A 15,560-nucleotide genomic window follows, 5' to 3' on the forward strand; every position below is an offset into this window, starting at 1 on the left:
CTCTCCTGTTGTGGCTTACAGAGGGACCAATCTATGGGAGTGGGTCTTGAGCATCACTCTCAGTAACTGTGTTTCAACAATAAAGCAAGATAAGGGTGAGATTCATGTCATTCACTTTAAAGATCTGCTTCTGAGTGTCTTATCCTAGTTCAGCTTGTAGTCCATGAAAAGAAATGGATATTTCTGGATTACAGATGATCCAGTCTATTTAGGCTTTTGCTGTAACATAGCTCTTTGTTCTTATGTGTTGATATTGATAGTGATGAAGTGTGTAGGATCAGAGGTAGATATCTACATCTTAAGCTTATGTTTCTGAAATATCATAAGAATGAAAAGCACTCTATTAAGCCACATTCTGTAATACTTATATAGAACTTTATGATAACTAGTAGCAGTAGTTTCTACAGCTTTAAAGTATTTTTCACTTCAAGCGCAACATACTCTTAAATCTGTGTTTTGTTTTTTTTTTTTCTTTTTTTTTCTGTGACATTTTTTAATCCATCTCTGTATGTATATACTTCTTAGTGCTGTTTTACTGACTCTGTAAATTTTATCATGTCATAATATTTGCTGATACATTTTTATTTAGCACAAAAATAGGTGAGCTGAAACCAGTGGAGTCATGATAATTTATTGTAACTGAGACTCTTAAATGCCAGCTCACTGAGCCACATGTTTATATGAGAATATCTTTTTCTTGTGTTATTGTAAGTTTCTAGGCATCAGCGATGTTTATGAAACAAACCTTTCTTTCTCTCTCTCTTTCTTTCTTTAATTCTTTTGTTCTTTCATTCTTAATTCAGATGAAATCAACTTCCCAACGAAAGTTTAGTCAAGTGTCTAAATTATATATCTGATTTCAGGAAGTGATTATATCACTATTGAAGTCAGAAAAGAATTGCAATACTTTTTTAGGAGCTGTTACTCCTAACACTTAAGTAGACAGGAAAGAGAATTGTCTTTGGCATAATAGTGCAGCTTTTATATTGACTTGAGCAACTTACTTTGTGGAGCTAAATGTGAGAACTTCTGAGTTAATTTTTTCATTGCTACAATGAGATACCACCAGATGCAAAGCTTTTAACTGATTTCATGTCCTCAGATGTATCTTTTTTAAGACACAGGGTTGTTATACTTTTTTATTGTTGTTGTAGTTGAAGTGCCATACTTATTAGATGATGGATTTATAGTTTACCTCTATAACAATACCAAGTTAAATTTCCAATATCTATTAGTTTTTAGAGTAGGTTAGGCCCCTAATTTGTCTGCAGGTCTGTATTTCTGTTTGAAAACATCAAATCTCAAGAGGAATGGACTAAAGGAAAAAAAAAAAATCAGAAATGATATCTCAAAAAGTTAAAAAAATATATATATCAAAATTAAGTAAGTCATGATTCAAAATGAACTTGATCAAGTATACAACTGCCATTTTAATGGTATCTCTTTTTTAAAAAGTTAGAAATTGATATGATGTTAGAAAAATAACTGCTAAACTTTGATAACAACCCTCAATGTAAGCTACTGAAACCTTCCTAATATTTGCTGTAGTCATTATTTTTTCAGTCAGAGGGTGAGCTGTGTGTTACAGATTTGACTTTTGACTCAGTATACTCTGCTATTGGGCTAGAAAACTAAACCAGTCTATGATAAGGCGCAGAACTAAGAGCTGATATTTTATTCCCCCAGGATGACTTATTACTGTTTGTCTAGCAAGTAAATTTAGAGTACTGAAAACTCACTTCAGTATTGCCAGCCAAAACTGTAAACAAGGAATGTCATCTGATTTTTTTTTTTCATTTTCTATCCCACTACCACTTGCAGTTAAGTCACCTGAAGTCACATATCTGTTGACTACTTCAATAGTAAGGTTAGTACAGGGATTGCCTTGATCCTAGAGAAATGACACTGCACAATTTTGCCTCTCCTTTCCTTTTTGGTGCCTTACACACACAGGGAAATTAATACATGAAGGGATTAGGTTATCCCCCTCATGACCACAAACTTTGTTCTCAATATTGAGACAAAGTGAGGGAGCCAGTGTTGACCTTTCATCTTTGCATCTTATTTCTTCACTGAATGAATTTTGAGTCTGCAAAACAGTCAGTATATTACCTTATATAATGTTACAGGTATGCAAATTTGTATGTGTGGATTTCTTTTAACTTCATGCTTTGGCCAGAGGAAATATAATAAAGTGGGGAAGGACATTTCAAGAATCAAAATGCAAAAATGCGTTTTGTCTAAATGAAGCGCTGAAAGTCCAGTTAAGCTAGGTCACAGCTGATTTATCCTCCCTTCCCTACTGCAGCCAAGTTGAAATCTGCTACCTTGACAAAATGAAATTTGAGATCTGATTGACTTACCAGATTTACCTGCACTTGATCACCTGTTTGTGATATTGGTAATGATGACTGGTTAGTAATAAAGCTTCAGAATTCATATCTCACTAAAATTCATGCTTCTTTGGTTGTTACTGCTTGATTATACCAGGGCAAGGCATTTGGACATCAGTCTGTATAACTAGGTTTTCCTTTTACATAGAAAAATTGAGGTGTACAACCCAAATTCTGTGTTAATCTTGAATGAACTCTTCAGTTTCTTGCATTGGTGAAATGGACTGGAAAAGATCAATGGAAAATATTTACATAGAGAAGATTGATTTATTTTATAAAAGTAAGATATCTTTACAAATTATTTCCAGTTTGCTCAAGTAGCTAGACTATCTTCATAAAAACAATAATGAATGTCACTAGAAATTATGTAGTATTTTATGTTTTGTATGTGGTAGAATCATTAGTAGGCACTTTATGTGATAATGACGGTGCAATAGAAGTCTAGATTGATTCTCATGTTATTATCTCCATGAATAATACCTTTATCATCTTAAAGTACTTCTGAAAAATCTTTTCTAAAGATCTGAAAAATCTGCTACTGGTTTATATATATAAACTGATATTATTAGAACTGTTGAACCTTCCAGATAAGTCAAGAATAGATCAGCTTAGAGTTTTCAGTTAAAATGTTTATTCCCCTACTAAAAAGTAACAATTTGACAATGGAACCTTTTTTGCTTATGAAATTGTTTAAGAACTATAATGATTTTATACGTAAAAATGTTTGAAGAAACATTTTCTTCATTTTTAAGAGTGCTGTGTCTTTATTGTTCATGGGTTATTCATTTATTTATTTATTGGAAAGCATTCTCAAGTTTCAGTCCAAGTATAATTTAAAATGTTGTAGCAGAATAAAAGATGTTAGAGACAGAAAATTATTTTTTATTTTTGTATTTGATAGACAGACATAGCGAAATTCATTGAAATTCTTAAAGTTAAGCATATGATAGACTTTGCTGAAACCTGCAGTTTGGAGATAAAGTAAGAGACAAATGCAGTAGCTGAAATCACTTACTGAGGTCAAAAGTGGAAAAGTGAGTGATACTAAATCTTAAATGATGCCATAAAAATGATATAGTAACACGTATTCAAAGATAAATTGCAGTAAGAAGTGCAGAATGGAATTCTCTACACATAGGATTTGACAAATCATGTTGGTTTCATTTGGTAATCAAAAACATTCATGGGGTTGAGGAGAAGGTTGGAAAATATCTAAATGAATATCAGAAGTAGCTTTGCTAATGGAAAGAGCACACTAACAGGCTTGTTGCAGAAAATGCTACAAGAGATACATTTAATAGTGATCAAGGACAAATAGGAATAACAAATGTTACAACGAGAGGACATATTTCTCTTGAGAGGACTAAATGCATGCAAGAAGAAAAAAAAACAATAAAAAATTAAATAAATAGCAAAAAAATCACGAGATCATGACACATAAGGAAAGGTTAACTATTTCTGCAGGTTTAATCTTATTCAGGGATCTTATTCTTTCTTAAGAATGAGATAATCTTATAAAATAATAAGAATAATTTAATCTTATTCTTTCCTTATAAAAGGAAACAACAAGGAATTTTGATCAGTGTCAATGAAAAGGAACTGAGAAGGTATCTTCTGAAGTTTTTCACCTCTTCCAAAGTGGAAGTATCTTTAGTTCCAAGAAACAGTTTTCCTGATGAAGCAGTTATTGATGATGTAAAGGTTAGCAGCGTGAAGCAAATAGACAAGTTTTGCACTGTAAAAAGTACCCATGCATCTGTAGACTGCTGGATAGTTGTTACTGACATGAGTTAGATTAAATGTTAAGATCTGTTTAATAAAGACATGCATATCGGGGCATGGGTTGATGACAAATTATGTAATGGTTTAATGCCCCCATTATCTTCTAAGAAATAAAGATGATCAGAACACAACTTCTGTCACTTTGTGCAGAGGAAAATTTTGGTCAATCGCTGGTATTTGCGCTGGTATTGTCTGCCCAAATTTGTATGCCTGACACATCCTTCCAGGGTCACTTTGTTGTCTGGGGAAGGGGGGAAAGGGAAGGAGGTATTTTGGGGCTATGATACTTACATCCTGAGGTAGATATCTAAAACAGGGCAGATGAATGACCCTTGGAAGGGAATGCTAGACCGCTGACTGATGTGTTCATTGTCTTTTCTCTTACAGAGTTAGGTGAGATCAGCAGCAGCTCTAATGCTTTGTTACTTGCTGGGAAGTTATCCCTGTCTGATGGCTACAGTAAAGGTGCCATGTACTTCTGGCTCCTGTCTGGACCCTGTGGGTGTGCTGCAGGGCCAGGCTTAGTGCGTAGGTGCTGCTGCAGGTGAAGGAGGTGGGATGCAAGAATCAGAAAGGGGCGGAGCACAGTACAGTTCTGGTGGGGACAGGCTTCACTGTCGGCAGCATGCATGCTGTTGTGGATGACAGTAAACTCATACCAGTGACATCCATGCTGGTTGTCTGAAAGGAGGGTAGATAGATGAGGGCTGAGAAAAGGCTGTTTTAAGGAATTTCTTCTTAATATTTATGGGCTGCTCTTTTGGAAGCTTGAAACTGGGAAAAATTCAATGAAATTACTGACAGTAAACAAAAAAAGGTTTCAACTTTGTGAATATAAGAGAAAAGTAACTGCACTATTTAATTCTTTTTTTTTAATAATACCATCAATATCATGCATGTTTTTTTTTCTTTGAAGATATCCTAACTTTGAAACATCTTAACAAATGCATTTGAAGATTAGAAAGAATTATATTAAAAATCATAACTGAGACAAAACACAAACAAGCATGTACAATTGCCTTTAGAAAAGAGAGAGAGAGAGAGAGAATAAACTGGTTCTTTTTGCATGACATATAAGTTCAGTGTTTGCCCGGGCACAGGAAATGTAGGAGGTGTTTCATGTAGGTTTCAAGTATGTGTGTTTATAAATATGTATAAATATATAGATACAGGAAAGTTTCTGAAAGTTTGGATTGCTCTAGCTTTACCATTAAGCTAATACAACTAGCTTTTTTTTTTTTTCTCCCTCCTCTCTGTTAATTTAATTGTCACAAAAAAAAAAAAAAAAAAGGTGGTGACAGCGGGGTGGAAGAGAGAAAAACAGTGATTCCGCAGAAGAGCCCTGCTGCAATTCTTCCTTCATTACCCTCCAGCTACCTGAGTGTTTTCTCCATCCCCTTTTATCTAGGTGTGACACTGGGTGGTTACAGTGTCAGATAGCAAGTGTTTTTCAGGATCTGCTGGATAGCTGCACAGCTAGCACTCTTGTTACAGAGCTGTGTTCAAGCCTGAATAGTTGGGTGAAAAGGAAGTTAGTGAAAATGAGATTTGTGTGCAAAGATGCCTCCCATTTTGAAAGGAAACTAATACTGTTTTCAGACTGAAAGCTAAGAGATGCATTTTCTGTGGTACCAGTGAATTGCTACTACTCAAAAAGAACATCAGAAGAAATGTAATCCTGTTTGGCAAAAATTGTATTTTATGTTGTGAAAGTCAAATAATATTAAGAACATTGAGACACCATTGAAGTTATCCTTTTATTTGAACACTGTGATAATGCCTGTGTTTTTATCTACGCAGTTAGAAATGACATAGTTAAACTGCAATGAAATAATGCACCCTAAGGTTTAGAAAAATCTGTCCACAGAAATAAAAAAGGATAATTTGTACTTATTTGATTGTTTGTATATATCAGAGACTCTGTGTCAGAATCATAATACATTAAGTAAATTTGATCTTAATAAAAACATCTGTAGTCAAGCAGTTAAGTGAACCAGTCTTAAGGCAATTTTAGAGCCATTCAGGTATTTTTGCATTATATAGTCTTGAACTTGGACTCCCTTATACTTGTATGTACTCAGGCTTAGTTTATTAAATAAAGACTAGCTGCATACATAGAGTCTGTGACAGCTGAGGATAAAAAATGTGTCTGACAACTAACCAAAGTCTTTACTATTATTATTATTATTATTATTATTATTATTATTATTATTATTATTGATAGACTTGGGCTTTGATTGTATTTTATTTTATTTTATTTATTTATTTATTTTTTGCATCTGGCCCCTCTGAACATGTAGAAAGGCTGGCACAAGCTTTCTTTGAATACACAATATTCATTATTCATTATCTGAATAAAGGTAGATGGTCCAGCCAGATGGTCCAGCTTAAAATTTGCTAGCAAATACACAGGCACACCGCATGCACACCAAGTTTAGGGAAGAAACAGACACTCGGCCCCCCAGCAACTGGCACCAGGTGCACAGGCTGTGTGTGACCCATGGCCCTGCTCCAGCCACCGGTGCTCACCTCACTCACGCCGGTCCCCCACGCTAGCTGGTTTGGGAGCACACACCACTCCCACCCTGTGGCTGTGGGTAGAAGAACCCACTCACTCCAGTAGCTGCTGCTAGTGCCCCACTCACTCCAGCACCTGGGCACCACAGGTGCTCACAAGCCTGAGCACCCTAGCTTGACTTCAGTAGTTGGCACTGGTTTCACACACATACACAGGTCCCAACAGTGACTGTTGCTGAGACCCCTACACTCGCTCCAGTATCCAGCACCACAGCCCACAGAGCACCTATACCCACAGCCTGACTCCAGTAGCTGGCATCAGTTTCAGTCACATACATGCGCTGGTATTGCCAGTAGCTGGCACATAGTGCTTGTAGCACATGCACATGGGAGAGAGAGTGTGAATACAGAGAGAGAGAGAGAGTTAAGAAAGATTTAATGGGAAAAAAATGTTTTCAATAAACAGGGTAATAGAGAAATTTGATATAACATGGGAGTTGGCTCAAAAGCACTGCAGATTTCTTTTTTTTTTTTCTTTTTTTTTTTTTTTCCTATGTTGGAGAGTGTGTCCCTCAAAATATTCCAGTACTTCTTGGGGATTTGATCTGTAAGAATAAACATAAAATTTATAATGGTTTGTTCACACTACTAATTTTGCAAGCAACCTATGCAGTGTTACATCATGCTTGCTTGCAGACTAGTTTGTGTATTCAGTGTTTTGCATTGAATGGTATAAAATGAGAGAAAATTGACACAGACTACAAAAATGCATATAGCCACCTGAATTGTCCAAATGTGTGACCAGCTGTACTCATTCCTAACTGGTGTTTCTAACTGGTCTTTAAAGACCTCAAGTGATAGAAGACCTATACTGTCTCCCCACAATTTATTCTAGTGCTTCCCTCTCTACCTTGTTTTCTAATGCCTAGTTTGACTCTTCCTTGCTGCAAATGTATTCTGTTACTAACCTGGGCTAGGAAACAGAGAGACAATGTTTGTTTGTTCAGTTTACAAGTGACACCAAGTTGAGAAGGGTTGAAAATACACAGAAGCAGAGGATTAGAATTCAAAACAACTGGTAAAATTGTTTGGAAAAAAAAAAAAAAGGCATGAAGTATTGTAAGGAGAATAGTAGAGTAACACAATGAACTATTAGCAATAGCATCATGGCACTGTTCAATACTTTGCAGCCACCTGGTAATGTTTTCAACCTGAATGTGTTCCCTACCTTGTTCCTGAGAATACTATGCAAGTCTTCATTTTCATCTAGGGATTTTCAAAACCTGCAGTTGCCTTCTAGGAAAAGAAGATACCTTTGCACAGAAATGCAAGCAGTGATGTGAACTAGAAGGAGTCTGAGACAGCTCAAAGGAACTAGAAATTCTACTGTAAATTCTAAAGATCTGACTACAACATCTTTCCTAATGGTAAGAATAGTTAAATACTATGTACATTTCCACTGAATCTCATTATGTTGTTCACTGTAAGAGCAGTTTACTTGGAATGCATCAAGAGAAACATGTCAAGAACAACACAAAATGTTATATGTATTAGTATGGAATTATGTTTCTGAGGTAAAAATCAAACTTGACTTCCATTAGGCCAAATGAGCAACTCACTCATTCTATGGGTCTGTGCAGTGTTACATAGAAGGCTAATAAATTTGCCTCATGTTTTGGGTTTTTTGAAATGAAAGGCAGCTGTGTAGGGGATCCCATCTCCAGTGCTTACTTTCCTTTCTACTTGTCTTTAAATTTTCTTTTATCATTTTTCATTTAATTTTGTGAATTAATATTATATCTGTACAAATGTTGCACTACAACAAGCTATGAGGTTTGATTTTTTTTTTGTATGAAACCAATGAGCCTGCTGAGATCACTATAATTTTAAAAATAAATCTATGATTAAACACCACATTGTGTTTGTCATATAACTGTCACAGGCTTAATCATTTGACAGAGAATTCCAATCATATTATTAGTGAATGTGTATAGCTATATATATGTGTGTGTGTTGCATGTGGATAGAATGGGGAGAAGAGACCAGTTGTCAGTGTCCAACTTCTTATTTTCCTGGACTTCAGGACAAGGTACCAGGACTTTCCTGGACAAGGGTTCACTTGTTTACAGCTACTAAGAGGCTGAAAACGTCACATCCAAAGTACTGACCTAGAAAATGTTTCTCTTCAGGGATAATGGTTTCTTGAATATGATAACAGAAAAGAGGAGATGCAAATGCATTTTTGATAATGTTGTTAATATTTTAAAAGGGAAAACCGTGAGGTATATTAAGCTAATGTTTTATGAAATTAATGTTATATATTAATATATCAGTTAATGATATATGAAAATTTACATTTTCCTACCTACCTTTTAGCTGCCACTTATCTTTACCCTAAATTTTTCAAAATCTCACTGGAAAATTGTGGATGAAATTGTCTCTCTATCAAGAGAAGTGAATAGAATTTTCCCCTTGGTAGAGGCTGTAGGTTAATTAATAGGCTAATAAAGGGAAATTATACTTACTAAAAATAACAAGAGAATATCTTCATATTGACAAGATACTGAACATCATTCTTTATTCTTTTTAGTCATCACTGCTTTTCAAAAGAATTCTTTTTTAGTTACAAATATATAAAAGGTTGTAAACATTTGAAAATAGATGAAGTAGTATAAAATATTTCTGAATGTTAAAACCAAGTGCAGGATTTTGATTTGATTTACAATCAATCAAGCAATGAATGAATGAATAAATAAATAAGGGGCATACATATTGTGGAATGAAAAAGCTCAGAATCAAAAGCAGTTGTACTTTATTTATTTATTTTTAAATGTTTGTGGTAAAACTGATGTGCAGTTGTAATCGGTTTTCTGATAGAGTTTTTATTACTATTATGCCAAAAGTTGGTGTCACAGAATACAATATGATTTATAAAGGCTCATTTGAAAAAAAGCAGAAGATCAAAAGGTGAGGGACTGTATCATTAAAATGACACCATTTTACTGTGACTAAATAATTGTAACAAACAATGTTTAATTTCAACAGTTCATGCCTTGCCACTTAAAATCCAATGGACAGCATATTAAAATCTATAAATTTATTTATTCATTTTTTTTTTCTTAAAAGATACTTCAAATATGAAACATCTATTGGATGGAAATAGTCACAATAATAGTAGCCTTTTGAATTAACTTGTATAATGTATTTGCAACTCTGATGGTTTGATGGCCTTTTTTGTTGATAGCCTTAGACTTCTCTGAAGTCACTGAATGAAACGTCAGTGAAAACAGAAGTCTATCAGTGCTTAATTCTCTCTGATCTTTACAGTTGCTTGTGTTTTTTTACCCCAGATGACATAAAAGAATTTCATTTTCAAAAAGAAGATGAAAATGAGAAGTTCCAGCATCAAAGAAAAAAGTACAAGGAATTAGAATGCACAACATAGTTAAGTGGAACACATTCACAGTGCAATCTGTAGTAATTGTGTCAAATTTCAAAGCAGATAAGAACACATTGACAATTCCAAATCATTTGGTGAGTTTGTGACGAAAACTACAATTAATCTGTGGATTATCCTTTATAAGAAATTGTTTAAATAGTTAACTGATATTCATCAGTGTATTAAAACAATGTTGTATGGTTCTTCCCTGAAATTGGTACGAATCTGATGGCCAAAAATACATATATTTTTAACTCTCTAATATTAGTTAGGTATAGAAGCAGTACAACAGACTGGATGTTGCCAGAACAGATGCATTAGCTTGACAGCCCTTAGGTGAAAGTTTTCCATTGATTCAGATTACTCTTCAGTTTTGGAATAGCACAGGTTATTTCTCTCAAATGACCGGCATAGAATTAACCTTATTAAATCCACCAACAGCTAACATACTCAGTTTAGGTTCCATTTGAAGCTAATTTTCTACCATCTCAAGCATGACTTTTTCACTGGAACGTTAATGGGGAAAAATATCTCCATAAATATAAGTTCATAACAATGTAATTCGTGGAAGCAACTCAACCTGTGTTTTGTTGTGGAGTCTGTCATTGTTACAGTCTTTTAAATGAACAGCAAGACCAAAAACTCGGGAAAGAAGTTCATTAATTATATGTAATTTTTAAGCACGTTAGTGTGAAATGAAGTTGCTTCTTCCTTTCCAAATATCTCCACTTACCTGCCTGAAAAGCTTCTCATGAAAAAAATTTTTCATCTCTTCTATATTGTTTTTATTTTTCCTTTAGTATGTATTTCAGTGAAATATTTATCTATGTGCAATAGATCCAAATGGAAATACAGATTAGACTGTACACTTCTTTTCTTGAACAGTCCACAATCCAGAGTACCACTTACATATATTGGCAAGATATCAGGCCTTGAAATAGCTTTGGAAATCTGTATAGTACTGCTTCTTTACCTTGGGATCCAAGTTGTCCCACATTATTTAGAACAAGATTTCCCTTTTGCACTATACCAGTTACTTACCTCACAAATGTATGCTCTTACAAACCTGGAAAACCCTTTATTTTTAACCCTTTATTTTAACCCTTTATTATTACTTCCTAGGAGCTTGTGGTAAGATATTAATGTATGATAACACATTCAGTTCATGAGATGTTAAATTGGAATATTTCATTATTGAGCCAGAGCAACGCAAAGTTCATGAACAAGATTTTGATTCCACACCACTTATTTCCTGGCAGTCACATGGTGTTCTTTACGGAATTAATAGAATTGACAGTGAATAGAAAGAAAGGCCTATACTTAGTGAAGCTTTGGAAAAAAAAGAAAAAGTATGTTTTACACAGAACCTTTTTAAAATTTTGTAGAGTCTGTCTGTGTGATATCCTGAGCTCTGTCTCATTGTGACATTTTCTCAGGTTGTTAGAGTCACATTGCATTGTCTTCTGTAATATTGCTTGGCAGAGCACAAGGAATACAACTTGATTTATGTTGTCACAGTGCAATGTGTCTTCAAGACAACTTTGAAAACAAAAGAACTAAGTACCATTAAACACACTGTAGCTTTCCAGTGGGAAATTCAAGTTTTATTTTTGTGAATAAGCGCTAGAAAGCACAAAGTGGAAAAAGTTCTCCTCACTGTCTTCCTGACTTGTATATTTTTTTCCATAAAAAAATGTCAGATCCCTTCATCTTCAATGAAACAGTAGCTGTGAAACCTAAAAGAGTATATATATATCACAAGATATGCTAGGGCAATCTCTTAAAATGGAGGCAAAAGAAAAGATATCTCATTGTGAATTTATTGGTGTTGTTCGTTACCTACAGAACAGTGAGCACGTGGAGGTTTTGAAAGAGCTTAGATGCTGTTGACAACCAATGGCAGTTGGGTTCTGTATTTCCTATGTGCCCTTTGAAATTTTAACTACTAATGATTATGGAAGCTATGAGATTGAAACCTTGAGGCTGAAGTTTCTCATTAGCTCACAGAAGTAGGGGGCCTGTTGGTTCATGTTCCCTGATATTGTCTTCAGTGACTCACAGCTCTGGCACAGAAATCTTTCTCCACAGGTGAGAGACTGTTTTCTCCACTTTTGCTCAAACTCTTAGGGTCTGTACTAAGACCTCTTCCCTTTTGAAGACAACACAAAGATTTGGACATTCATCTTCAATGACTTGTACCTTGTAAAGTTTCATGCAGGGCACATAATACTCACTCACCTTAATGTCTTTTTTGTGAGTTTGTGAGACATATTATCTTTATATTGGTCTGCACAAGATGGTATGAAGTCTAGTGAGAACAACTGACAAACTGACAAATGCAGTATATGTTTCAGTTTTATTTTTCTGTGTTTTCTTAGTTCCTATCTGTAGTATTCCATCCAGTGTGCAAGTTTTCTTTTCACAGATTATTTCTTTCACAGTAGCAAGTAACTATCAAAGAAAATATGTTGCCTCAAATAAAGTAATAGATTATCCTAGGAAATTAAAATATTAATTTACATTTAACTAGAGGCTCAGAAGTTATCAATGAGCTTTATTTTAGAAGAAGGTAATAAAATGGTTTCAGAACTAACATAAAAACAAACATTAGAGTCATAATGACTGCACTTTTTAAAATAGAAAGGTAGAAATAGAAAATGCCCAGGTAACCGTTCCAGATCTGTGTTGACTACTCTTTGATATCTGTACTATTCCAGGAAAAAGTATATTTTTTCTTGGAAGTAATTGTAATTTTTGAGCACTCTTGGCATCAGTTCCAACCTTTTTCAGCGATGAAGGGAAAACATAAACATGTTCAAAATCGTGACAGCCATTCTCAGTCATATAATGAGATGTGTTACCTGGCCAGCATATATAAGAAAGCCTATAGAGAAATACACCTGCAGGATCATATTACCATCTTTCTTCTGTATCTAATCTGTGCATGTCAAATTCCCTGGGGAGTCAAACCTGGAATCTCTGCCTTCCACTTTCTCTTATAGGAGCAGTTAGGTGGCAGTCTCAGCTTCGTATTTACAGGTGACAATGGAGAAGGGAGCCACAGCATCCTTATAACACAATGCATTTTTCTTTCTTATATATATGTCTTCCTGACTATCTTAAACTCATATAACGATACTCTCAGAATCCTGATGAAAGCTGAGCTGTTTCTTATTGTTGTTTATTTTAGCTACATTCCAGCTTTGAAATAAACATTTTTATTCCTGTTTTGTAATTATTAAAATGCATCATATGCTACCTGCTTCAGCTGTCTGTGCAGGAAAAAACATTTAAAAGCCTGTGTTCTCTGCTTAACTCTCAAAGATGAGTTAGTATAAGGTATAGTCAAATATTGGTCAGTAGCACAGTAGCACTGAGAAAAGCAGCTACAATCCAGTTTAAATTTTAAATTGGTAAACAATTAAGTAAAACATATTTGTAAAAAAAAAAAAAAGTGGACATTTTGCAAGAGGGAAAAAATAAGCATTGAAAAACTAAAAAAATCTGGATGTCAAGTGCAGGTAACTAAATGTCACTGTTATTTTAAAACTTACTATTTGAATTTACAACTTACTAATGAAGAAATTCCAGTGTCTTTCAAGATCAAGGAGGACAGATCAATATTATACAAAGGAGATATTTATATCACCAGTGATTCTACTGTGGATCCATGGAGGCACTTTAGGTTGTAGACTCACTAATCTAACACCATATGTTTATGTTGAATTTGCCATCATTTTATAAAGAACAAAAATAGTCTCCTAGACAACATTTCAGTCACTGCTTAGAACAGAAATGGTGTTTTCTAATTTTAGAGATCCTTTTCCCTTTCAAGTGAGATTTTTTTTGTTGCCGTTCCTTCAACACTTGGCAGATGCCACAGAAGCTCTACTCTTTTCTTCCTCTTCTTAAACCACATTGAGTCCTAAAGAATCACTTAGTGATAGAAAAAAAGCCTTTCAATCCAAGGGGTTACTACATGACTAATAAAAAATGAATATCCTTCTGTCTGTCCTCTGTGAACATTCATGTTCTAAAGATGTCTTAGTTTCTTTAGGCTATTCACTAAGCGGTCACTATGTGATGTTGATGGTGCTAATAGTTGGTATGAAATTGTACGGTAATTTTATTTCACTACTGAAACTCTTTGGTTCTGTATTCTGGAAAAAAAAAAAAAAGATCAGATGTCAGATGTATTTCATGCTTGATAAGCTACAATGCATAATAGAATTAGGAAAAGAGAATTTTCGTGATGGTTTACATAAAGCATTTTTCCGATTTCTATAGTTTATTTATTTTTCCTTTCTGCAAATTATGAGATAAGATATCTGAATGGAATTTAAAAAGAAATTTTGTTGGGAATAGATCATATTCAGCAAACTACATTTTTTTAAAAATTTCAAGTGAACTGTATATATAAGGTTAGAGGTATTGATAAAAAAAAAAAGTACTGAATTTTATGTCTTTTCTTCAAATACAAGAGTTTACATACTAATCCTCCAGCTCTTGATGCTTAGGGAAAATAAATAAATAAATAAATAAATAAATAAATAAAACAGAAGAGGCAGACTATTTTGTGTTAAGCTAGTAGTATTTTCATTTCTCTGACAATTTTTGTTTCTCTTGTTATTTGTTCCTAAGGAGACATATCCCAAATGAGATGTCCAAGTGTTTCAGGAGGCAACAGACTATAGCTTATCTGTAAAAAAAAAAAGAAAAAAAAAAAAAAAAGAAGAGACTTATTTAACAGAAGTAACGAATCAGATTTATTCAAGCAAAACATCAAATATCCAAAGTAGTTATGATCAATAGTTCTCTAGGTCTCACTCATATGTCCCTCTTTGGGAACATACCATTTTTTTTTTTTTTTTCCACTTCTGGCAAAATAAAACCTCATTGTATGGTTTCACTGTCTACTTACTGATCATTAAATATGCTCATTTGGGCATAAATAATGATTAGAAATAAACTGTTATTCCTATTTCAAGAAGTCAAAAGCCTTTTAAAAGTCTCAAATAAATGTCCGCATCTCATATCCCACATTCTTCCATGATCAATGCTAGATCCTTAGGTATATTTGTGGAGCATATAGGAAAGCTCAGGAGTGAATTATCTCATTTTCCTATCCCGTGGTTAGGGCTATGTGTTGGTTTTTTTTGGCATCAATCAAAAGGTAAGTCATGTATTTATTTATTTTTAATTTTTAAATATCTGTTTACCGTTAATACCCCCCGTACCGAGGTGATTGCAAAAGCTAAGGTAAAATTGCTATGAGGCCACTTTTTGCTGGCCTGATATTGTAAAACTGCCAGCACAGCAATGGAACAAAAACTGTGTCAGCCTATTGCAGCTTATGTGAGCAAAATATTGCATTACAATGGAATAATCTATCTTATAAGTCTGGGCTTGAAACAATAACAATACCAACA

General features: G+C 34.2%; 1 long non-coding RNA gene across 1 annotated transcript in view; it reads left to right on the plus strand.

Moving 5' to 3' along the window:
- The window catches only part of LOC310893814, a 46,533-nt gene extending 37,927 nt beyond the window's left edge, over positions 1-8,606 (plus strand). Inside the window, exon 4 of the long non-coding RNA XR_014579326.1 lies at positions 7,963-8,606. This is a non-coding gene — a long non-coding RNA (uncharacterized lncRNA). The remainder of the gene's footprint in view (positions 1-7,962) is intronic.
- Positions 8,607-15,560: the final 6,954 nt, after the last annotated feature.

This window comes from Anser anser, assembly GCF_964211835.1.
Source record: "Anser anser genome assembly, chromosome: 1".
Lineage (NCBI taxonomy): Eukaryota > Metazoa > Chordata > Aves > Anseriformes > Anatidae > Anser > Anser anser.